Source organism: Leptodactylus fuscus, chromosome 3, assembly GCF_031893055.1.
Source record: "Leptodactylus fuscus isolate aLepFus1 chromosome 3, aLepFus1.hap2, whole genome shotgun sequence".
Lineage (NCBI taxonomy): Eukaryota > Metazoa > Chordata > Amphibia > Anura > Leptodactylidae > Leptodactylus > Leptodactylus fuscus.
Window position 1 is genome coordinate 98,167,953 of NC_134267.1, and position 24,671 is coordinate 98,192,623.

The window sequence follows — 24,671 nt, forward strand, 5'->3', positions numbered from 1 at the left end:
TTCATGACCTATTTTGAGAAGCTATATGCAACAGGGTGATCCTAGATTATATGTCAGAAAAACAAGTGAGCACACATACATGTAACACAGTTGGAGGTAGATATACTGTTCAGTGGAGTCAACCCTATCTCAGGTAACATTGGTGGGGTATATACACCTTAATTAGCTTGTTAATGACCAAGGGTGACGTGAATATAGCCCGGAGCAGACTCAAGGGGCTCCTGAAACGTTTCCTCGGTCAGGATCATAATCTGGATTTTCATCTCTCCAAGGCGGGGAGAAACAACTGTAATATTTTGGCTAGAATTAGATGGGAGTGAATGGCCTAGACCAGGCCCATGGGCCTTGGGATGTCAGCACCCTAATAAAGGGGTAATTCAATATATGTGACTTGGGGGGGGGGGAAAGAAAATGTGTAGATATGTCTACATATGTCTAACACATGTCTATCCTAATGATAATAAGTGTGCATGTGGAATATCATGAAAGGACTTTGCTGTTCGAAAGATGCCATCAAGCCCTTAGTATATGGATTATCAAATGTCTGTACATACTAGTCTCTACTCTGGCATCCTGTGTAGTTCAGGAAGACAAGGTTTTTGCCAAAAAGGTGTCTTCACCGCTAAAATTAGCTACTTGTTTACACTGCATCTGACATGCTCTGTCAGTTTATGAAGGGAAAAGAATCTATTTATTAAGTAACAAGGCAAGGCTTTTCTAGTACCAGGCAAAGGGTAAAGAGCGCTACAAAATATGTTAGCTGTTATGTGTTCCTTGGGGTCTTGCTGCAAATTAGGGAGAGATATCCACACAGTATATCACCTTACAGATCTGCAGATATGTTGGCATCAATGCTGATTATATAGGATGCCTTTAGGCTGTCCAATTTTGCAAATATTTATTAGACAATATATCAAATAACTGTAACACTCAAAAGTATTAAAAAAAAACCAAAATGACCAAATGTTTATAAAGAGACTCATAAGAATAGCTGGGAATCTGTTCCTTTTGGGACAGAAATATTGATTTGGCAATTAAATCCACATTATGATTAAAAATTACTTTATAACTGAGTCGTTCATGATGTTAAGGATGCTGCCCTCTATAGGGTGGCGTACAGAATGCACTGTTCTCCTAATTACATCCTGGAGAATAGATTTGCATATTTTTTACCCTAAAAATCAGCAAAATTGTTATTGGGGAAAATTCCAGTTTTTCATGGTTTCTAAAAATCTATTAGTACATAACATGTTGTAATGGCATAATGACTCTGTAGCCTTTGCAGACATATGGCTGACGCAAGCCCTTTTATTTTGGTCAGCAGTTGGATGAATTCTTATCCTACTTTTGGCAGTGGGAAAAAGCTAAAACAGGTGGCATATCCTTACAGCTTCATGAATGGCCTGTGAGGAATGTTTAGAGATTACGTGTCAAATTTGAATATTATTTTTGGTGCTTGTTCTATGTTTAATATGTTAGACAAGTATTATCTTAAAACATCATTATGACCTCAATGTACACTCACCGGCCACTTTATTAAGTACACCTGTCCAACTGCTCATTAACACTTAATTTCTAATCAGCCAATCACATGGCGGCAACTCAGTGCATTTAGGCATGTAGACATGGTCAAGACAATCTCCTGCAGTTCAAACCGAGCATCAGTATGGGGAAGAAAGGTGGTTTGAGTGCCTTTGAACGTGGCATGGTTGTTGGTGCCAGAAGGGCTGGTCTGAGTATTTCAGAAACTGCTGATCTACTGGGATTTTCACGCACAACCATCTCTAGGGTTTACAGAGAATGGTCCGAAAAAGAAAAAACATCCAGTGAGCGGCAGTTCTGTGGGCGGAAATGCGTTGTTGATGCCAGAGGTCAGAGGAGAATGGCCAGACTGGTTCGAGCTGATAGAAAGGCAACAGTGACTCAAATAGCCACCCGTTACAACCAAGGTAGCCAGAAGAGCATCTCTGAACGCCGCACAGTACGTCGAACTTTGAGGCAGATGGGCTACAGCAGCAGAAGACCACACTGGGTGCCACTCCTTTCAGCTAAGAACAGGAAACTGAGGCTACAATTTGCACAAGCTCATTGAAATTGGACAATTGAAGATTGGAAAAACGTTGCCTGGTCTGATGAGTCTCGATTTCTGCTGCGACATTCGGATGGTAGGGTCAGAATTTGGCATCAACAACATGAAAGCATGGATCCATCCTGCCTTGTATCGACAGTTCAGGCTGGTGGTGGTGGTGTCATGGTGTGGGGAATATTTTCTTGGCACTCTTTGGGCCCCTTGGTACCAATTGAGCATCGTTGCAACGCCAAAGCCTACCTGAGTATTGTTGCTGACCATGTCCATCCCTTTATGACCACAATGTACCCAACATCTGATGGCTACTTTCAGCAGGATAATGCGCCATGTCATAAAGCTGGAATCATCTCAGACTGGTTTCTTGAACATGACAATGAGTTCACTGTACTCCAATGGCCTCCACAGTCACCAGATCTCAATCCAATAGAGGAGCATCTTTGGGATGTGGTGGAACGGGAGATTCGCATCATGGATGTGCAGCCGACAAATCTGCGGCAACTGTGTGATGCCATCATGTCAATATGGACCAAAATCTCTGAGGAATGCTTCCAGCACCTTGTTGAATCTATGCCACGAAGAATTGAGGCAGTTCTGAAGGCAAAAGGAGGTCCAACCCGTTACTAGCATGGTGTACCTAATAAAGTGGCCGGTGAGTGTATATAACTGTCATTTTTTTACTGTTACTTTACTTTGATTTGTATCTAGTAATATGAAATATGTATCACATTATGGGAAAGCTGAGTTTATTTGAGCCAAATGAATTAAATCCACTTTAAAACAAGCACAGGAAGCAGTTACATGTCTCTCTTTCTTATCACCTTTAGATAGCAGTTTTTCAGCAGGTCTTAGCAGGTGTGAGTAGCATATATGTGAATAAGCTATGGTGAGAGATATCTTACGCTACGTTCACACCTGTGTTGGAGTTTCCGTTCTTCTGGTTCACTTGGGAACCCGGAAAATGGAAACCCAATCCGCTTAAACATTGGTTACCCCGGACCCCATAGATTATAATAGGGTCTGCTGGATTTCTGCCCAATTTCCAGAGAGAAAAGCTTGCATTTTTCAAATGGAATAGGGGACAGAATCCCCGGACAGTCACCCAACGAAGGTATGACCGTAGCCTGACTGTAATCTTCACCAGGATGTCTGTTTCTCTCTGCTTCTCATTCACTCCTCTTCTTCTCCCCCGCCCCTCTCTGTAACTGCAGGCTATCTTCAGTGAAGACAGATCTCTCAGTGAATTCTGCAGTTTAGCATGCAGGAGAGTGCAAATAGCACTTTCCTCGTATAAAATATTTGACAAAGTTTCTTTAATCTACCAGAATTATTTATTTACCAGAAACTAGATTGAAACAACAATTACTCTTTAAGGCTGAGGCCCCATGTTGTGGAAATGCAGCTTTTTTTGTTGCAGATTTTCCTGCGGTTTTTAGAGCCAAAGCCAAGAATGGCTACAAAAGGAATAGGACATATATAGGAAGTTCTTATACTTCTACCTTCTGCTCAGTCCAATCCTGGCATTGGCTCTAAAAACCGCAGTAAAAACTGCAACAAAAAAAGCTGCATTTCCGCAACTTGGGGCCTCAGCCTTTCATATGGTCTATATCATGACATGGAGTAGAAAGAAATGTGTTGGGAGCTTCCCACATTTGTTCAGTTCATGGCATGTCGTCTGTTTTTCTGTATCTGCCTATATCTATCTATCTATCAGGGGCGTAACTACCGTGGTAGCAGCAGTAGCAGCTGCCACAGGGCCCGGGCCATTAGGGGGCCCGGTGACAGCCGCTACCGCTGCGTTTTTTTTTTTGTTTTTTTTAAATAGTCCGTTACGGGCCCCATTCACTTGCTGATCCTGGCTGGGCCGGGATCGGCAAGTGACACCGCGGGCCCCACAAACACTATCATTATACTCGGGGGTCTTTGCAGACCCCCGAGTATAATGATCAGCGGACCGGGAGATGTAAGGAACATAACAAACAGTGTTACTTACCTCTCCACGATCCTGCCAGGCCTCCCTCATTCGTGTCTGACGTCTCTGACGTCACATGACCCGGGTCTGCTTCCCTGGTCATGTGATGTCCGATGTCATTAATGCAGGACAAGAGCGGCAGCCGACAGCCTAGGAGCCTGGCACGGGTAAGCAACTGTTTTTTTAAAAAATGTTTTTATTCCCTCGGGTCTCCGATTATTATACTCTGGGGTCTGAAAAGACCCCAGAGTATAATAATTGTTTATGGATGTCCACAGTGGGACATAATACTGTGTGCAGGGGTCACTATTGGGGTTAATACTGTGTGCAGGGGACACTATGGGGGATAATACTGTGTGCAGGGGACACTATTGGGGTTAATTCTGTGTGCAGGGGACACTATTGGGGTTAATACTATGTGTGCAGGGGCCACTATTGGGGTTAATTCTGTGTGCAGGGGCCACTATTGGGGTTAATACTGTGTGCAGGGGCCACTATTGGGGTTAATACTGTGTGCAGGGGCCACTATTGGGGTTAATACTGTGTGCAGGGGACACTATTGGGGTTAATACTGTGTGCAGGGGACACTATTGGGGTTAATACTGTGTGCAGTGGACACTATTGGGGTTAATACTGTGTGCAGGGGACACTATTGGGGTTAATACTGTGTGCAGGGGACACTATTGGGGTTAATACTGTGTGCAGGGGACACTATTGGGGTTAATACTGTGTGCAGGGGACACTATTGGGGTTAATGTGTGCAGGGGACACTAATGGACATAATACTGTGTGCAGGGCTTACTAAGGGACATAATAGAGTTCTGAGGAAGGGGTCGGTTGAGGTCTTCGGCGTCGGTTTGGGGGGGCGCCCCATGTCAAAAGTTCGCCATGGAGCCCCGCCATTCCTAGTTACGCCACTGCTATCTATCTATCTATCTATCTATCTATCTATCTATCTATCTATCTATCTATCATGTATCTACCTAGTTATTTATCTACCTTTATTTACTATACAGGTTTATGTACCATAATACTGTATCTCACCTTTAAAAAAGAACACTAACACTAACCTTGTACAAAAGCTGTACACTATTTTACTATGTCCGCCCTTATCATACTGTACATAGAGGGCTTAAAATGTGGTTAACGCTTTGTCATAAAAATACATATTTTTTATTGGAATAGAAAATAATAGGTAACTTACAAAGCCTGTCATTTTTGTGCTGTGTTCCATTTCCATAGAGAACATCAAAAGCCTTCCCCTACGTTTGGCTAATGTCAGACTGTCAGAGGGATAGGGAATCCAAACCTGTGAGAAGGCCTTTGTTATGTAAATGAGACAGTTTGCACATATCCTCTCACTATGTGATGTTGAAAATAGCATCGAAAATTTGAATCTTATTCTGTGCTCTTCTAAATTCTCGCAGAATATCCTGATAAATATTTTGCTCTTGGCTTGCAGGATCTGCTAATCCCCACTTTGGAATTTTTGTCAACGTTATTGACAAATTAGTTCTAATAAAATCCTCAAAGCAATAACAAGTCGTCAGTCTACTGCCAAGTGTCTGAGAAGAAGACGTATATTGCTTCCTCGACACATTCTTAATTGATAAAAAAAGAAGTGATGGATCGAATTATGGTCAAAGATGCTTCTTTTTTTAGTATTTTCTAAATGGAGTTAATCTACTGCAGATACTGATGTATGACAGAAACTAAATACTTTATGTATTTGAAGTTCTATGGAAAAGCCTAGGAAAAAAATGTCAGATTAAAGTACCATATCTAGAGCATGCTGTATTTTGGTGGAAAAAAAAGACTGCAAAAAAACAAAATGCTGTATCTGTAAACTTTTCGGCATTTTACTTTGACAGATTTAACAAGACTATCTATTCATCTCAGGCCATGGTACATAAACTCCATGGGATACATACAATGTCTTTGGCTGGTCACACAGAGGTTATACTATGATGTTAATATAGAGAACACTGTAGTTATATGCTTGGGTTTTTGGCTTGGCTGAAATCTCTAAACATATTTCAAGGCTCGTTAAGGCTAAATCCCCATGATGCAGAAACGCAACTTTTTTTGTTGCAGATTTTGCTGCAATTTTTTTTTGAGCTAAAGCCAGGAGTGGATTGAGCAGAAGGGAGAAGTATAAGAAGATTCCTATATATATCCCATTCCTTATGTAGCCATTCTTGACTTTGGCTCAAAAAACTGCAGCAAAATCTGCAACAAAAAAAGCTGCGTTTCCGCAAGATGGAGCCTTAGCCTTACCCCACTGCAAAATCTGCCATACATGTGCTGGGTATTATGACAGGATCAAGAGCTGAGTTTGAGTCACATGCGGAAGTTGTTGACTGTGTGTGATAAAGTAGATGCCCACCACAAACAGCTGTCATCAGTAAGAATATTCTTCACACATACAATGAAATTAAGGGTCCATTCACATGGAGTAAACGCACACTCATTTTGACAAAATACACAAGCGAAAAATACACGTGTAAAAATAAGACTCCCATTGACTTCAATGACATTTTTTTACACGCGTTAAAAAACACGTCAAAATACACGTCAAAAAACACATCAAAATACACGTCAAAATACACGCGTAAAATGTCATTGAAGTCAATGGGAGTCTTATTTTACGCATGTATTTTGTCAAAATGAGCGCGTTTACTCTTTGTGAATGGACCCTAAAAGTAATCAAAACTTCCCCACAAAAACACACTACAGGTTAGTTTGGGCATTAATGCTGTGTCATTTTTCAGATTTTTCATCTCTCCTTCTAATATTCATAACTTTTTTTTATATTTTTCTACAATATAGAGGGCTACATGAGGGCTTATTCTTTGCGCAACGAGTGGCACTTTCATTTAAAGCCATCTTAGGACACATGTAATACATAATGCATTTTTTCCAGCATTCTATATGCATTAAAAATGGAATGGCAACTTTGTCCAGTGGGTCATTATGATCACAGCGATACTTTATTAATATTGTTTTTGCTATGTTTTACAGCTTTTACCAATTAGGACGCCATGTTTCAAAAATAAACTCTTTGCTCGGGGTCACTGTATTTTTACATCTATATTAACTTGTCTACTGTTATGTTAGGACTCTTTTAAACTAGGCAAATTATAGTTTTATTGGTATGTACAATTTTTATTGGCATGTACATATTATGACACTATGGGTGTCATAATATGGCAAAGCATTTTTTTTTATTTTCAAAACAGCAGCAAAGTGCAATGTACTATATTGATTTGCAAAAAAGAAAAAGGAAAAAGGTGGCACTTTTATATGATTGTGAGTCACTCTATGAGTTACTATATTAATAATAATAATAATAATAATAATAATAAATTTTATTTCTATAGCACCAACATATTCCGCAGCGCTGTACAATTTGGAGGGTTCAAATACAGACAGAAAGATACATTACAAAGAAAGTCATTTCACACAATGGGACTGAGGGCCCTGCTCGCAAGAGCTTACAATCTATATTGACTTGGTATTGCCGTAAATATACTGACCAGCAGAGTAAGGTTGGACAATTAATCAAATTGATTAATTGATCATTCAAAGAAGCATAATTATGTTCATCAGATAATTATTTTGATCAGAATCATTAAATTGATGCCACCCTTGAGGGTTTTCTCCTTCTTCTGGAAACTGAACCAGTTTCTTCAATGTAATCAATAGTTGGGTAGTAGGTCAAGGATGCCTGAGACAAATATATTATTAGATTGCGAAACTAAGGCTAAGGCCCCACGGGCCGTATCCGCAGCACTAAAGTGCAGTACAGTTCTTTCCGCAGCGCTTTTAAAAGAAAGTTCACAGAGTTTTCCTCTGCGGACTTTCTCTTAACATTATATCTACGGGAAAGCCGCTGGCATTTCCGTAGATATAATTGACATGCTGCGATTTGCAAAGCCGCAACAGCTTTGCAAATCGCAGAGTGTCCACACTGCGATCTTTTCTACAAAGTGGGGATGGGATTCGCATGAATCCCATCCACTTTGCTGCACTGTACAATGCCGCGATTTTTCCCGCAGCGTTTCCGCCGTTACTCTCTACCGGCTGAAATTAGGTTTTGTAAAATTTTTTTTTTTTTTTTTGTGATGTTTGTGTAATTAATTAAAAGGTTTTCTGTTGTTTAACCAAAGTGTCAAAGAATGTTTAGAGATTTTGTTTGTAACCATAGGGAGGTGTTTTTTGGAATTAGGGGAATACATTAATGCTGAAAGAGAATTGGGAGATGAAGTGTGAGACTATTTGATCTTGTGAAGATTACATTTTTAAGATATTATTTAGAATATAACTCTAGCTTCTGGGAAATGGTATAGTGATCGTATGAGCAATAAAAAGGAACCTCTACTACCTGCTTTCATGGGAAATTGATGAATATATTCCCAGCCCACAGAGTCAAATGCTTTTTGAATATCCAAGCTGAGAGCTACCAAGTGTTTCTTTGTAGTGGACTAAGCTAATATTGTTCATCTGTTGTTGGGTAGGAATGAATCCCTTTTGGTTTAGGGATACTAGGTTTGTGAAATAACAGGGTAGTCTGCTGGCAACAATTTTTTGTGAAAAGTTTGTAGTTGAGGTTTAACACCAAAATAGGAAGAAGATTGCAGCAGTAAGACTCTCCTTTTCCCGATTGGGAACCATGGAGATATTGGCTTGAAATAATTCAGAGGGAGGGGTATTCCTGGATAGGATTGAATTGTATAAGGATGGCAAAAGAGGGGTGAGAATATGAGCAAATGTTTTATATAATATATGGCTGTATAGCCATCCAGGCCAGGACTGCAGGAGTTGGAGATCAATTTAATGGCATTGAATAGAATCTTGATGGTAGGGGTACTAAGGAAATCACAGTCTTCCTCAGTCAGGTTGGGTAAGGGAAAAGATGACAACCAGGATTGTAGGTCTGTTATAGATATGGGTGGAGATTGTACATATAGAAAGGAGCAAAATCCATGCATGGTGTCTAGGATTTCTATGGGATTTGTTGCCAGAGTTCCTCTCATGTTATGCAATTGATAAACCTGTTTCCCTCTGCGTTAAGCATTGCGTTTCCTAGCAAACACAAGCCTTAAATAGGCTCCAGGCTGTCATGGCAAATGGTGGCAGAGATCTTGTTCCAGAGACAGATGATCCACCTCAAAATGGCAGCATTCATAACAGGGGGGTTAATGTCCACAATCAATGTAATAGTGTCAGTATAATACGCAAAGAGCTGAGCAATCACCAAATTTAAATGCCCCAAATCCGTTGTACTGTAACAGGAAAGTGTTAGGTATAAACACGAAGATTTAAATTAGCATTGAGAATTGACCATAAGGTGGAATAAAATCATGATTTATTTAAATCACTCAGTCCTACCACAGAGTAAAGCTAATATTTTTAGTCCAAAATGGCAGCCATAAATTGAGCTTTTTCCCTTTCCTCTCCAGAAATAATTATTTTACCTTTTCATAATATACTACATAATTAATTGAAAGTACAAGTTGACTTACAAAATCAAGCCCTTATACAGCTATGTCTACACAAAAAAATATGGCTTTTGTGACATGGGGAGGAAAAAACACAAAAATTACAATAAACATTCCCTCAAGGGGTTTATAAATTTGGATTGACTCACAAAAAAGCTACCTATAAGTGATACTAGAGAGAGCTTCCTCCAGCGGGAGCTAATTTGCTTATTAATGTATGTCCGCAACAAACAAAACTAATGGGAAAAAAAGCAAAAAAATGTTGGTAAACACTGTGTAATCTGGTCTCAAAGGGGTTGCCTTCAGACATTCTATATTAAGGTATATAGATGCCATACAGGAGTTTTTACGGCTTGGGACCTCACTTATGTCTTTATGGCAAGCCTAGCCTGTCCATGTATTATTTGATCATTTATTAACTTGAATGGCTGGCATGTCTTACTACATTTTGTCTCAACAAGACCATATATTCATTTTATCCTTTGATATGTGTAACCCACTGGCTATACAGCATGCAGTGGCGTAACTAGGAATGGGGGGGCCCCGTGGCAAACTTTTGACATGGCCTCCCCCCCAACCTACACCGACGCCGAAGATCTCGACCGACCCCCTCCTCCGCATTCCTGTGCACTCTATTATCCCCCTTAGTGGCCCCTGCACACAGTATTATGTCCATTAGTGGCCCCTGCACACAGTATTATGTCCCTTAGTGGCCCCTTCACTCAGTAGTATGCTCTACTGTGGACACCCATAAACAATTATTATACTCTGGGGTCTTTTCACACCCCAGAGTATAATAATCAGAGACTTGGGGGAATAAAAACATAAAAAACTACTGTTGTTTACCTGTCCCCTGGCTCCTACACTGTCGGCCTCCGCTGTCGTCCTTCTTCAATGACTTCGAACGTCACATGACCCGGGATGCAGGCCGGGTTCATGTAACGTTAGAGACGTCAGACAACTAGGGCTGAGGCCTGCCTGGATCGTGGAGAGGTAACAGTGTTTTTTTATGTTTCTTACCTCTCCCGGGCCTCCGATCATTATGCTTGGTGGTGTGCAAAGACCCCCGAGTATAATGATAGTGTTTGTGGGGCCCGCAGTGTCACTTACCGATCCCGGAGCAGCCAGGATCGGTAAGTAAATAGGGCCCGTAACGGCCTATTAAAAAAATTAAAAAAACGCAGCAGTAGTGACTGTCACCGGGTCCTCTAATGTCCCGGGCCCTGTAGCAGCCACTACCACTGCTACCACAGTAGTTACGCCACTAACAGCATGCTTCTAAAGAAGGGGTTGTGATAACAGAATGATTATAATATGATCCATTAAATCTTTTTCTGTTCATTAGAACTGGCATAGTGACATCATACCTCCCAACCGTCCCGATTTCCGCGGGACAGTCCCGATTTGGGTGACATGTCCCGCGGTCCCGGTTGGAGGGAGATATGTCCCGATTTCAACTCAGATCTGCGTCCAGAGGACGCAGATCTGAGTTGAACACATATGCGGCTGAAGCAAGGAGCTGACACAGGTCAGCTCCTCGCTTCGCCGCTGCGCGCCTCTCTCCCTGACACACGCGGCTGAAGCTGCTCGCGTGCTCGCTTCGCCGCTGCGTCTCTCTCTCTCGCTGACACATGCGGCTGAAGCGAGGAGCTGACCTGTGTCTCTGGCACGTTACTCCGTGTGAATGGACCCTTACAATGTAGTCAGAAATTCCTTCAGAATATGAGTACAATTATTCAGCCACCCACATATGCACAAGTGACATTCTACAAATTTCAGTTTAGGGGATGTAGTGTCCTCTGTCTTATTCCTTTATAAGCAGGCTTATTATAGTCTTTTTGTTAAGACCATTTATCTCATGACTTATGAATTATTGTAATTTCCAAGCAAATACATATGCTAAGACTATAGTAGCTGCTTAGGAAGCCTGTGTTTTAATTACATCATAAATATTCATCTTCCTAATTAAATGATGATGCATTCATGTATACTTATCTAGCTTTACTTACCAGCACTTACTAAAATATTGCAGCAACTCGGCTTATTTCATGTAATGCAAAAGGAAATTAATACCAGAATGGCTGGTGATTAATTGCTTCACTAGGTCAGGCCCAACGTGGCGATCTCTCTGTGGTATACCCAGAAAATGGAAATAGGTGATTCATGTATTTTATTCTATGAAAGAAAATAAGTGGAGTCATTTGGTAAATTAAAATTCATATTAGATTTCATTATTACTCAGGAGCCACTCATGACCCCATTATCTAAATATTAATATAGCCAGATAAAGACTCTGATAAGGGCAGAGCCAACATAGCAGAGCTCATAATGGATCGAAATGAAATCAGATATGGCCTAACAATGGCTACCAAATGGAAGGCAGAGCACAGGCTTGGAAGTATGTCTATTACTTCTCATTTTAGTTATGTGGAATGAGAAAGAAAAAAGTGAAACTTTTTTATAAATCGGAGTGTTTTATAAATGGAATTATTCAGGTCATGAAACATACTTGGCCTGTCTATTCCTCCACTCTGATCCATAAAATAAACGTCAAGGTACAATATACAGGATATATTCTTAACACTAAAAGAAATGACTACTACTGCTATTCACTGAAGTTGTACCTCACACACTACTTGACCTGCTACCTCGTCTCTACTTGCAATCTACACATAATTCTCCTAATACTGAGAACTGTTTTATTTTATTTAAAGGGATAGACAGGGATTAAAAAATATATATGCAGTCATGGCGAGAGGGCTATAAAATAAACCTGAAAGCATTGTAAAATTCAATGTCAATGTAACATCACTGTTGCAGCGACTCTATATAGAAACAGAGCAAGGGGGCTGATGGTCCAGTGCAGGAATGGCGGGGAGGATGCAGTTAAGTATAAGTAATACTGAGACTTCTCCAATTGCATCAGCTCCATAAAAAAACAGATACAATAACCGTTGCACAAAACACCGCTATTACAGCACATGCAAAGTGGATAGGATTCTGGCTAATCCCATACACGTATTGCATTAAAAAATCTGCAGAGAAAATGCTGCAGTTCAAAAAAACGTTGCATTTTTGTAAATCACAGCATGTTAATTATACCTACAGAAAAGCAGTTTGTCTGTTTTTTTTGTAATGTAGATTGTGAGCCCCCACAATGTACTTTTTTTTCCCCCTATCAGTATGTCTTTGGAATATGGGATGGAAATCCATGCAAATTCCTTGCAGATGGTGTTTTGCCCTTGGCAGGATTTGAACAGTAGGACTACCAGTGCTGTAAGGCTGCTGTGCTAACCACTGAACCACCGTGTGGCAACAGAAATGCAGTTTTCATAAAGGTATAATAGAGGCAGAAAGTCCACAGAGGAAAACTGTGAAAAAAAGATGCGGAAAACACTGCGGTGCGTTTCCATCGTGGTCTTTTATGCAATGTTTTTCAGCTGCGGCTCTCTATGTGGGGCCTTAAACTAAAGAAGAAGCCTTTTATCAGATTTAAACTAAAGACTACTACATCTTTCTCTAACTTGAAATTTCGAAAAATGTCAGGAAAAATAAGCTTGGCTATGAAGAGCTGTAAGATGTACTCCATTTGGGTATAACTGTATACTATCATAGCCTAAAGAAGGCAAAAATTGGTAATATGCCTAATGATTTGCATCATTTTCTTCATACCGATCATTCATGCGGGCAGTGTGCGGCAAGCACACGGACCCCATTATAGTCTATGGGGTCCATGTGCTTTAACTGCACAGCGCTTGCAGTTGCGATTGTATTCCGTTCAGGGGGATCATCGTGTGGACTCCCCCAGACGGAATCCAGACGCTAATGTAAACCAGGGATAACAGTAGTTAATTCAGGTACAATGGAGAGGAAGGTGATTGACTATAGAAGTGATTGAATTCTGTAGAAAAAAAACTGGTGGAGAAACTGTAGACGTATCAAACAGTCTTCATAACAGAGTTATAAAGTATTGTTATGTTAGTGTTGTTCTCCTGTTTTCTGAGTGTTTTCGTAATTTTGAGACTCACCAGCTGAATTAGAACAATACACAGACATAGAGGGGTGTACAGCAAGTCTGGAGTGAAAGTTCCCAACTCTCTTTACGTATACCAAAAAGTTGTAGCAGTGAGAGCATAGAAGGATGTTACCTAAACCAATAGACAAATGTCATGAATATTCAGATATACCTGATACTCATTTCTAGGGCAACAATAATATGACCTGTTGCCGCTGAGTGTATAGTTATTGCTCAACACCTAAATAGTATAGTACTCTCATGCCAGCGCATGGCATGTTATACTTTTAGCACATATAGTACATACATATAGTACCAGAGAAATAGTGAGGTCTGATATTCAGAATACCTAGCCATAGGTTGTTACTCAGCTTTCCAAAATTCCTGAAAGTTTAACATGCATACTATTGCAAGGATATAAGAAAAAGGGAAATTATCAAAGCATAACAACACATTTTTTTCTTTATATAAGAGAAGAGAAAGAAAAGTCAGGAGATGATGTGAGGTGTCACTTTGGGGATTATTTATTTTATTTTTTGGATTCTGGATGTAATGGTCTTTTAATTAATTTGGCGATTTTAATTAGTGAATAGTGTACTGTATTTATTGCAGTTATTTTTTTGGAGTTTATTTATAAAATTTCTGTCTGAAATGAAATAAGGACCAGGTGCATTGTCTTAGTTACAAATACAGTTTATGAAAATGTATTGCATTCATTATATATTCTTATCATATCTGTGAAAAGTTTAATGATAACCTGATTACAAATACAACTGAATACAACTGATTGAGGTACACAATTAATGGGACCACAACAGCTAATTGTATGCTAAAAAGTTAATCAGCATAATCAAAATATTACAACGCAGGAGGAATCATTAATCTTATCAAAAAATCATGCAGAAAGTAAGATTTACAATACATGGGATTTACTAACTCATCTATAATGAATGTGTAAATGTGGAACATCCTTGGTACACGGCCCCCTCTTGTGCCAAGGGTGCACCACATTGTACCTTCTCCTTCACCACTCTTTACAAAAGTAGTCAGAGGCCAGGGCAGGGGATGGCTTGGCCAGACAAGTTTACTATTACTTGCAGCAGAGAGCTGGCATATGTTATATCTGAAGAGGTCAGAGCTAATAATAGAACTGGAGTAATGGAAGTCCTTATGTTTTTTTGATATTGGAGTGCTGCCTATTTTCTTTGGATTTTTCTATATACCTGTAGTTATTGGCTGTGGACTGTGGGCTGTTTGGTGCTGCTCTATTCTTTCTGTATTTTCACAACTATTTATCTCTGTGGTAAACGACAACGCAAACTGCAGTTAAACTCTTTTATCTGTGCTCCATGTTAACCCAGTGGATCTATACATGTGAACAAAATTGTTGATAGCCCTTGTTTAATAAAAGAAAAACCAATGGTCACAGAAATAACTTGAATCTAACAAAAGTAATATTAACCAAACTACATGTTCACAAGTCACAGATCTTCTGGGAGAATGTCCTATGGACAAATGAAACAAAAATCTAATTTTTTGGCAAGGCACATCAGCACGCTATCCCTACTGTGAAACATGGAGGAGTTTCTGTTATGTTCTGGGGCTGCTTTGCTGCATCTGGCACAGGGACTCTTGAATCTGTGCAGGGTACAATTAAATCTTAAGACTATCAAGGGATTCTAGAGAGAAATGTGCTGCCCAGTGTCAGAAAGCTTGGTCTCAGTCGCAGGACATGGGTTTTGCAACAGGATAATGACCCAAAACACAAAGCTAAAAACACTCAAGAATGGCTAAGGCATTCACAGGCGGTATTTTGGTCAGGATTTTGAGGCCGTATCTGCCTCAAAATCCTGACCAAAACGACAGCTCCCATTGAAATCAATGGGAGACGGTCAGTTCTTTTTTCCGGGAGCCGTTTTTTCTGGCTCCCAGAAAAAAGAACGAGTGATTATGAAGATAATCTTGTTTCCCTTAGTCCTAACAGCGGCACAATGTGGGGTATTTCTGCCCCTGTGTGCTGGTAGGACAGGCGGATATTTAATTAGCCAATAAGATGCGTGGCAGGCCCTATAAGAGGGCACAAGAACCTCCCCTCTGCGTGTAAATACAAACGTACCTCCATAATATTTATATACAGCTTTTAGACATAAGATATGATTCCCAGGGTGGGAAATCTTGTGCCGCTGTTAGGACTAAGGGAAACAAGATTATCTTCATAATCACTCGTTCCCTATCGTCCTCAACAGCGGCACAATGTGGGGATATAGCAAGCAGGTCCCCAAGATGGGTGGGATTAACCCATAACTGAACTTAAAACGGTATAGGCAAAGGCAGTGGAATCTGCCACTTGGTCCTTCAGGCGATAATGCCGGATGAAGGTAGATTCCGACGCCCAGGAGGCCGCTGCACATATTTGATCCACCGGCAAGGCACTTTTTTCTGCCCGAGAGGTGGACACTGCCCTGGTTGAGTGGGCATGAAGAAATGCTGGAGCCGATAAACCTTGGGTGGTATAGGCGATTTTAATAGTCTCGGTAACCCACCGGGATATTGTGGCTTTAGCGGCTTTGGCGCCCTTGTTTCTCCCAGTGTAGCTGACCAACAGGTTTTCAGTTCGCCTAAAAGGGCGAGTGCGCTGTAAGTAAATCTGTAGGCATCTGACCACATCCAGTTTGTGCCATCTTTCTTCTTCAGCAGAAGAAGGGAAGGGAAAAAATACCGGAAGGGAGATTATCTGGTTTCTGTTTACAGCGGATGGAACCTTGGGACGAAAACCCGGGAGGAACCTAAGCTGCACATGGTCAGAAAAAAAGGTGGTATATGGCTCCTCAGCGGACAAGGCTTGCAGTTCACCAACCCGTTTGGCAGTTGTTACTGCCAATAGTAGTGCCATCTTGCCGGTTAATGACTTGAGGGAGATTTCCTCCAAAGGTTCAAATGGATGAACACATAGAGCGTTTAGGACCGGAATAAGGTCCCATTGGTGGACAGGGGTGTTTACCACCGGTCTCAGCCTAGTTGCCCCTTTAATAAAGGTGCTCACTAAGGAATCTTGAGACAAACGCCTCCCCAGATAGGCGGACAGGGCCGCTACGTGTACTTTGAGTGTGGCCACAGCAAGACCTCTGTCTAGTCCGTCTTGAAGGAAGTCCAGGATCGCCTCCGTAGGGGGATCGGTGGAGTCCACTTGATGCTGCAGACACCAGGCATTAAAGATGTTACTTATTCGACGGTAGTTCTTGTTAGTCGAATCTGCTCTGGCGCTGGATAGGGTCTTCAAGACGGCTTGTGACAGTCCTCTATTTCTCAATAGGGACTGGTCAACCTCCAGGCTGTCAGGTTGAGTCTCCTCAGATCCTGGCATCTCAGCTCTCCTTGGGTTACCAGGTCTGGGAGAGGGGGAAGCCTCCAATATATGCCCTGACTCATTTGTATGAGCTGAGCAAACCAAGCCCTTTTTGGCCAGAACGGGATTATGGCTATTCCCGAGGCTTGGTCCTGTCTTATTTTTATTAATACCTTCGGTATGATTGGAATTGGAGGGAATATGTAAAACAGCCTGAACCTCCATGGGATGGACAGGGCATCCACTGCCAAGGGATTGTCCTCCTGGTACAGGGAGCAGAAGGTCCCTACCTTGGCGTTGAGTCGGGTAGCCATAAGATCGACCTCCGGGAGACCCCATCTCTGGACGATCTGTTGAAATATGTCTGGATTGAGAGACCATTCTCATGATACGGTAATACCCCGACTCAGCTGATCCGCTACTATGTTCAGGGAGCCCTTTATGTGAACAGCGGATAACAGGACCAGATTCTTCTCTGCCCAGGTGAATATGAGATTCGTCTCTCTCAGCAAGGTTGGTGACCTGGTGCCCCCTTGTTTGTTTATATAAACAACCACCGTCATATTGTCTGACCGGATCTTGACTGACTTGCCTTTCAATTCCGGGACAAAGTGTACTAGGGCCAGGTACACTGCTCTGAGTTCCTTGAGATTGGATGACCCCAGCTCCGGACATCTCCATCGTCCTTGTACAGTTTTGTCTTGACAATGGGCTCCCCATCCCCACTGGGATGCATCTGTTGTCAACAGGGTCCACACTGTCGGGACCATGGACCTTCCGTCTTTCAGGTGTATCCACCATCTGAGGGAAAGACGGGTAGCGGGAGAAAGGCAGATCTTCTTGTGCAATCCCCGTGGAGACCTGTTCCAGGTTCTCAACACTTCCATCTGTAGGGGACGCAAATGCCATAAAGCCCAAGGGACCGCCCTGGCCGAGGATGACATCAGGCCCAGAACTCTCATGGCGGTGCAGATGGTTACCTGCCGAGTGCGCAATAGGAATCGTGCACTGGCTTGGATCCTTTCTTTTCTTGGACTGGAGAGGAAGATCTGCATCGCTTCTGAATCCACTAGAAAACCGAGGAATTTCCTTCGGGTGGATGGAACGACTTCGGACTTCTCCCAATTGATAATCCATCCTAATTCTTGTAGGAAGTTGGTGGCAAGGTTGAGCTGCTGGAGGAGAGCAGCAGGAGACTGAGCTTTCAGTAGCCAGTCGTCTAGATAAGGGACGATGAAAAGACCCTGAAGTCTGAGGGTCGCAGCGACCGGAGCGATCACCTTGGTGAATACCAATGGGGCGGATGTGATGCCGAAAGGCAGAGCTGTGAATTGATAGTGCTCCCTGTGGCCTGCCATAGAGACGGCAATCCTGAGGAACTTCCTGTGGGAATGAGCAATAGGGACATGTAGGTAAGCGTCCTTCAAGTCGAGGGTAACCATCACCTCTCCTGGTTGAAGAAAAACAGCCACGGAATCCACGGTCTCCATTCGAAATGACCTCTTTCTGATAAACTGGTTGAGGTACCTCAGGTCTATTATCATTCTCCAGCCCCCGGTGACTTTGGGGACCAGAAAGACGGGGGAGGAAACTCCCAGACTGTGATCTGAGGCTGGTACCTTCTCCAGGGTGCCCTTGGTAACATAATTGGCGACCGAGGCTTCCAGACTGGACTGCTGAGAAGGTGGAAGGATTTGGGTGGTGACGAACCGATCTGGAGGTGGAAGGTGAAAATCGATATGATACCCGTGCTGTATAATCTTCAACACCCATGGGTCTTGAATGTGGGTGAACCATGCTTTGAAAAAGGAGGAGAGACGTCCTCCCACAGGAAGAGGGGCCACAGGGAGCTGCCCCACGTCAAAACTCAGGCTTCCTCTTGGTGTCCTCCTTGGAAGCGCCACGTCCGGCACCCCTAGGGCGGTATCTAGAACGCCGCTGCTGAGCTGGGTGTCTATAATTAGAGGAAGAACCTCTGCCTCTAGAGGGAGCACGTCTGCCCCTGGATGCTTGAGGTAGGGACTTTCCCCTACCTTCAGCTAAACCCTCCATAATGGCATCCAAACTTTGGCCAAACACTCTTCCCGGTTCAAAAGGGAGAGCGCAGAGAGCTGCCTTAGATGCAAAATCTGCACGCCAAGGCTTTAGCCACAGGGGTCTACGGGCAGCGGTAGACAACGCCATAGATTTGGCGGAGATCTTCAATTGATGGCGGGAAGCTTCCGCCAGATAATCTGCAGCCCTATGAACTCTCTTCATAGAGGTCAGAATTTCGTCTCTATCCACGCCCACATCTATATCCCGCTCCAAGGCGGCTAAACGGTTGCGCAGAAAGTCGCCAACCGTGGAGGAGGCTATGGCCACAGAGGCTTGTGCAGAGGAAGCGGAGTAGATCTTTTTTAGAACGGAGTCCGCCCTACGATCCAGAGGGTCTTGAAGATTTGAACCATCTTCTAAGGGCACCAGGGTTCTGCGGGACAGCTTGGCTACGGCCAAATCCACCTTCGGGGGAGGCCCCCAGGAATCCCACTGGGCAGTGTCAACAGGAAACAGAGTCTTGAAAATCCTTGAGAGAGAGTGTCCTTTCTCTGGCTGTTTCCACTGCTGCGCCATAAGGTCGGACAGTGTGGCGTCCGCATGGAAGGCAATATGTCCCCCAGAGGCAGACGTGGAGGCTTCCCCGTCAACATCTCGGCCCACTGTAGACCGGATGGACTTCAGCAGCCTGCCTGTTTGTTCATAGTGGAACACAGGTCTGCCGGAAATCACTGAGTCGTCCTCGGAGGAATCATCCTCTGCCACCCGCAGCTGTTCCAAAGGGGGCAGGGAGGAGGAACGTTGCTCAGGGCATGGTCTCTTGGTGAGCTGAGACAAGGTGGAATGGATTCCTTTGAGGGAATCATCCTGCAAAACAAAAGGAGAGTACAAGCAAGGGAAAAACTATTTACCCAAGCGATGCCCAAACTCACCATCTCCTTGACCCAAGCCATCATATCTCTGGGAGAGGGCTCCTCAGGTGGAGGACCTCTACACCCGCGACAACGGGCCCATTCGTAGCCTAAAAATAATAGGCAAGTTATAGGACCACAATACATCAAAGGGAACAACCCCTTAAGCCGCTACCTACCATCAGGGAGCGGTGTGTCGCAATTAAAACAGGAAAGGTGTTTCCTCTTGGCAGAGGATTTCCTCCTACCATCCCCAGGAGGGGTAGTAGAGGATGACATATCCTGCAATAAAGAGATAATAGACCATGCAATACTGTCACCATGCATCATACCATTGATTTTAAAAAAGGGTAGATCTTACCAGGTTCAGAAGACCGGATCAGTAAAGGTGACAGACCAATAACCAGACCAAGGTTAACAAACGCAATTCAAGCTAGTACAACACAATAGCACAGCCTTCCAGGTACAGCAGGAAGGTACTAGTGACACGGCCGGCCTGACCTTTAACCTGGCCGGCCGGAAATGGGAGGAGCCAACCGCTCCCATCACTACCCCAGACAGGGGTTAATCAGAGAATTTTATCTCCCCTCCCTAGCAATCCCCTGCCAGGGGAACACTCACCCCCTCCTCCGCTAGGGCTCCGAGTATAGAAGTGGAGCCTGGAGGAACATAGAGCCGGCCGCGGCCGCTGCGCCGCGAACTTCCGGTCAAAACCGGAAGTGAGCGCAAGCAAAATGCGGCCGCCGCGAATGCAGCCGTACACTAGTAGTTCCGGCTGCCGCACGGACCCGCCGTAACCACGGACGCAGTGGCGTGGTGAAGGGACGGCTCTGAAGATCAGCGCTAACCTACAGACGCTGAAAGGGTAAGAAGGAGAGGGGAGGGAGGGAGGGGGAGAGGAGAAGGAGGATTTAGAGGATAAATAAGCCAACGCAGGCTAACTAGCACCCTCTTTCCCTAGGAAAGAGGGTGACTTTTGAACAAAAAACATCAAGCTCAGCCAGCTGAGCCCTGTAAGAGGACACAAGTCCTCCCACCTGTCCTCTGTCCACACAGGACAGAAAAAAAGACGCAGAGGGGAGGTTCTTGTGCCCTCTTATAGGGCCTGCCACGCATCTTATTGGCTAATTAAATATCCGCCTGTCCTACCAGCACACAGGGGCAGAAATACCCCACATTGTGCCGCTGTTGAGGACGATAGGGAACGGACATGCTCATTCTTTAGGTGGAGTCGCTTTGCGATTCCGCCTGAAGACACTCCCTCCTCCTGACTAGGCCCATTCATTTGAGCCTAATCTGGAGTGGAGTGTGCGACTGAATGCCGCTGCACTGCAGCGGCATCCAGTCGTAGCTACCCGTATTTTGGACCGGAACCTGAGGCGGAAAACATTGGACTATTTTTAAGTGGCCTTCTATGAGCCTTGACCTAAATCCTATTAAGCATCTTTGTAAGGAGCTGAAACATGGCACCTGAAAAAGGCACTCTTCAAACCCGAGACAACTGGAGCATTTTGCTCATGAGAGTGGTCCAAAATCCATGTTGAGAGGTGCAGAAGTCCCATTGACAGTTACAGTAATCGTTTGATTGCAGCGATTGGTTGCAGCAAAAGGTTGTGCAACAAAATATTAAGTTAAAGGAACCATCATTTTGGTCCAGAACTGTTTCATGAATTTTATTTTTTTTTTTAAATTCTGTTGAAACATGGTTGAAAAGCAAAGACTTTCATTTGTTCATTTGGTCTTTCTGTCATTAAACAAGGCGTACCAACAATTTTGTCCACGTGTGTATGTTATTGCCAGTGTTTGGAATGTGGCAGTAAGAAATATAAATCAGGATGCACAGAATTTGTTGTCTACTTGTGTTTTCACTTATATCAAAACATTCAAAACACAATAGGTAACATATTTTAATATACTATTTTAGTCTCAATTTGCAAAGTTAAAGTAAAAGCACATCTATATTTTTATATACAGTGTTTTGGGTGTTTTGATATGTTATATTATTACATAATATGTCCCCCATGGGGTCATTAAAGACCCCTGGAGGACATTCACATGTTACTATTTTATTTTTGTTTGCCTTTTTCCCCTGGGAGCCCCAGTTACAGGTATAAAGAGTCACTGGCAAAGCGGATGTGGACCCGCTAAGACCCTGCAGTTCGGTTACACTGGTTGGCACCTGTTGATCTCATATCAGCCAGATATATCAGCCATAGGAGGTGGCAGCTCTGTTACTTTCTCCATTGAATAAACCCCGCATCATGTCAGTAGGCTTATTAACTGAGTCATGCATGATGTTAAGGGTGCTACCCCTAGAGGGCGGCATACAGAGGCACTGTTATCCTAATTACATCCTGGAGAATAGATTTGCATATTTCTTACTCAGAATCCCTAGTGGAGCAGGAATGACTTGAAAGTCTCTGTCCGCCTATGTATGCACACACTCTCCCTAATGTGTATGATTATCCCCTGACCCTCGTCTATAGTCTCTCACTCTGCCAAATTAGTAGCCCTGCGCTATGCTGATGAGGTCCAAAAGACCGAAACAGCACTGTCCATAGCTGGGAATCTGTTCCTTTTGGAATAGAAATACTAGTTTGGCAATAAACCCCGCATCATGTCAGTATGCTAATTAACTGAGTCATGCATGATGTTAAGGGGGATGCCCCAGAGGGCGGCATACAGGAGGCACTGTTCTCCTAATTACATCCTGGAGAATAGATTTGCATATTTTTTACGTTGAATACATAGTACTTGTTCAGTTTTATGTAGTGTGTAAAAGAAAAGACAGAAGCAGTAATAAATCACTGCTATCTTCAGAGACAGCTGAAGACCCCCAACTTGTTTCAGTTAAGTGCAGCAACACTAAAAGATATCACAGCAGAATTAGGACATGCACCAAATGTCTAAAGTCAGTGGGCAGTCCTCATAAGGTTAAACAACAGACCAACATTACTGCATTACATGTACTGACCAGGAGGAAAAAGGATCAAAGTTATTGAATTAATGCAAAATTGAGGGAGGCGTTTCCTATTTTACCATACAAATAGGGAGATGAAAGCAGCAGACACAGTTATTACAGAACCCATCTCTTTAAAGTAAATATGACATAAAATATATTCAAAAGTATAAATAAATTTAAAAAATATGATCAAATTAACACTTAAACTAAACAAAGTGTTCCGTGTGTTAAGTATTCTATACAGTACATCTCCAACCCCTCATTTTCTTGTCAGATGAATATTTTTCATATACACGTCAAGTCTCCCTTTGGGCTGATTGTTAGTAGTTTAGCATTTTGCAATCACAGCTGTTCATGTTAGCACCCAGCCCATAAATCTGTCTCACAGTACAGTACTTTGGTTTCATTATGGATTCAAAAGACAAGATTTTTAGCTACACAGAAATAGATTCCGACATGGAGGAGGATTGTGACAAAACAAGAAGCAATTAAGCAAAAAGATTGAACTGTAAAGCATTTTCATTACTGAGTCTTGGCAAGGAGTCTACTTAGAGATAAAGCAAAAAAGTTTTTGGATTAAAATATTTATTTATAAAAAGTCTAATTATTTGGATTACAGATCTTGTTTATAGCCCATCTATATTACTATTTGTTGAGCTGGCGTCTTGCCGAAAAATATTTATGCTATCATTTTGATTAAGAACATTCCGTCTTGACTATTTTGTAGCAGAGTGAACTTGCAAATTTGCTAAGCAATATGTTGTATTTCTAAATGCTACTAATGCCAAGAATTGTATCAATGCCCAAGTATTAGTGTTTGTCATCGTAAGTAATGTTTGTGTTCTAAAATATAAGTATACAGATGTGTCAATATCAATTTAACTGTTAACTCTTTCGGATTTCATTATTTTGTGCTGTTATCGCTTCATGATACCTCTCAGTAATGCAGGTTTATTTGCAGTCCTATGTACAATGCAAAAGCTTTCTGAGCCATTCACTTCTTTCACATTTTTTTAGGTTAAAGTCTTGTAGTAAAATAAAAAAAATATAAAAATAAAGTTTTCTCTCATTAATCTAAATTTAATGCCCCAAAATAAGAATGTGAAGACTGAATTTTAGATATTTTTGCAAATGAATTAAAAAGGAAAACTAAAATTTGAAATTGATATAGGTATTTAAGGGGTTTTCCAGGCAAAAATCTTTTTTTTTTTTTTTCGAAAAAGTGAATGGGTTAGTAATTGCATTGATTTCGGGCTCTCTCTGGGAGCTCTTGGCATCCTCTGCATTTGTTTACTTGCTTCCCTAGTCTACAAATCCCATGAACACCCTCTGACTTCCTCTCTCACATTTCCTCCCTGTTTCCCGAACTAGCCCACAAACTGCTAGCCCTGTCTTCCTATGTAGCCCCTCCCCCCAAATCATACTTACCTGTCTTCTGTGTCTTGAAGATAATTTTCTTCAGTCCTGGCAGCATCTTCTTCTGTGGACTTGTTGCATATGTACGTGGCCCCCCAGGTGCAGTCGGACACGCAGGACCTTTTGTTTCCCCGCGGACAAGCTGCAGGCGGACACCAACAGTTTGCTTTGAAAACCCATTCAAATGAGTGGGCAGGCGGACACGGGTGCATCTGTGAACGCCCCTAAGGTTAACATGATCTTTAACACATTACGTAAACAGCTGCTATTCACTTTAACTCAACTTTTTCAATTGCTTTTAATTTTCCCTGTGAGCTATCACAGTGCAGAAAGTTGTCAGATTCAAGTTGTAGATGACTACATTTGTATTGATGGATATTGGAACATAAGAAAGAAGTGCCACCAATGATTCACATGGCGCTCAC

At 42.5% G+C, this 24,671-nt stretch overlaps 1 protein-coding gene across 23 annotated transcripts in view; it reads left to right on the forward strand.

Moving 5' to 3' along the window:
* The window catches only part of LOC142197592 (uncharacterized), a 490,495-nt gene that overhangs the window by 13,853 nt on the left and 451,971 nt on the right, over positions 1-24,671 (forward strand). The window lies entirely within an intron of this gene.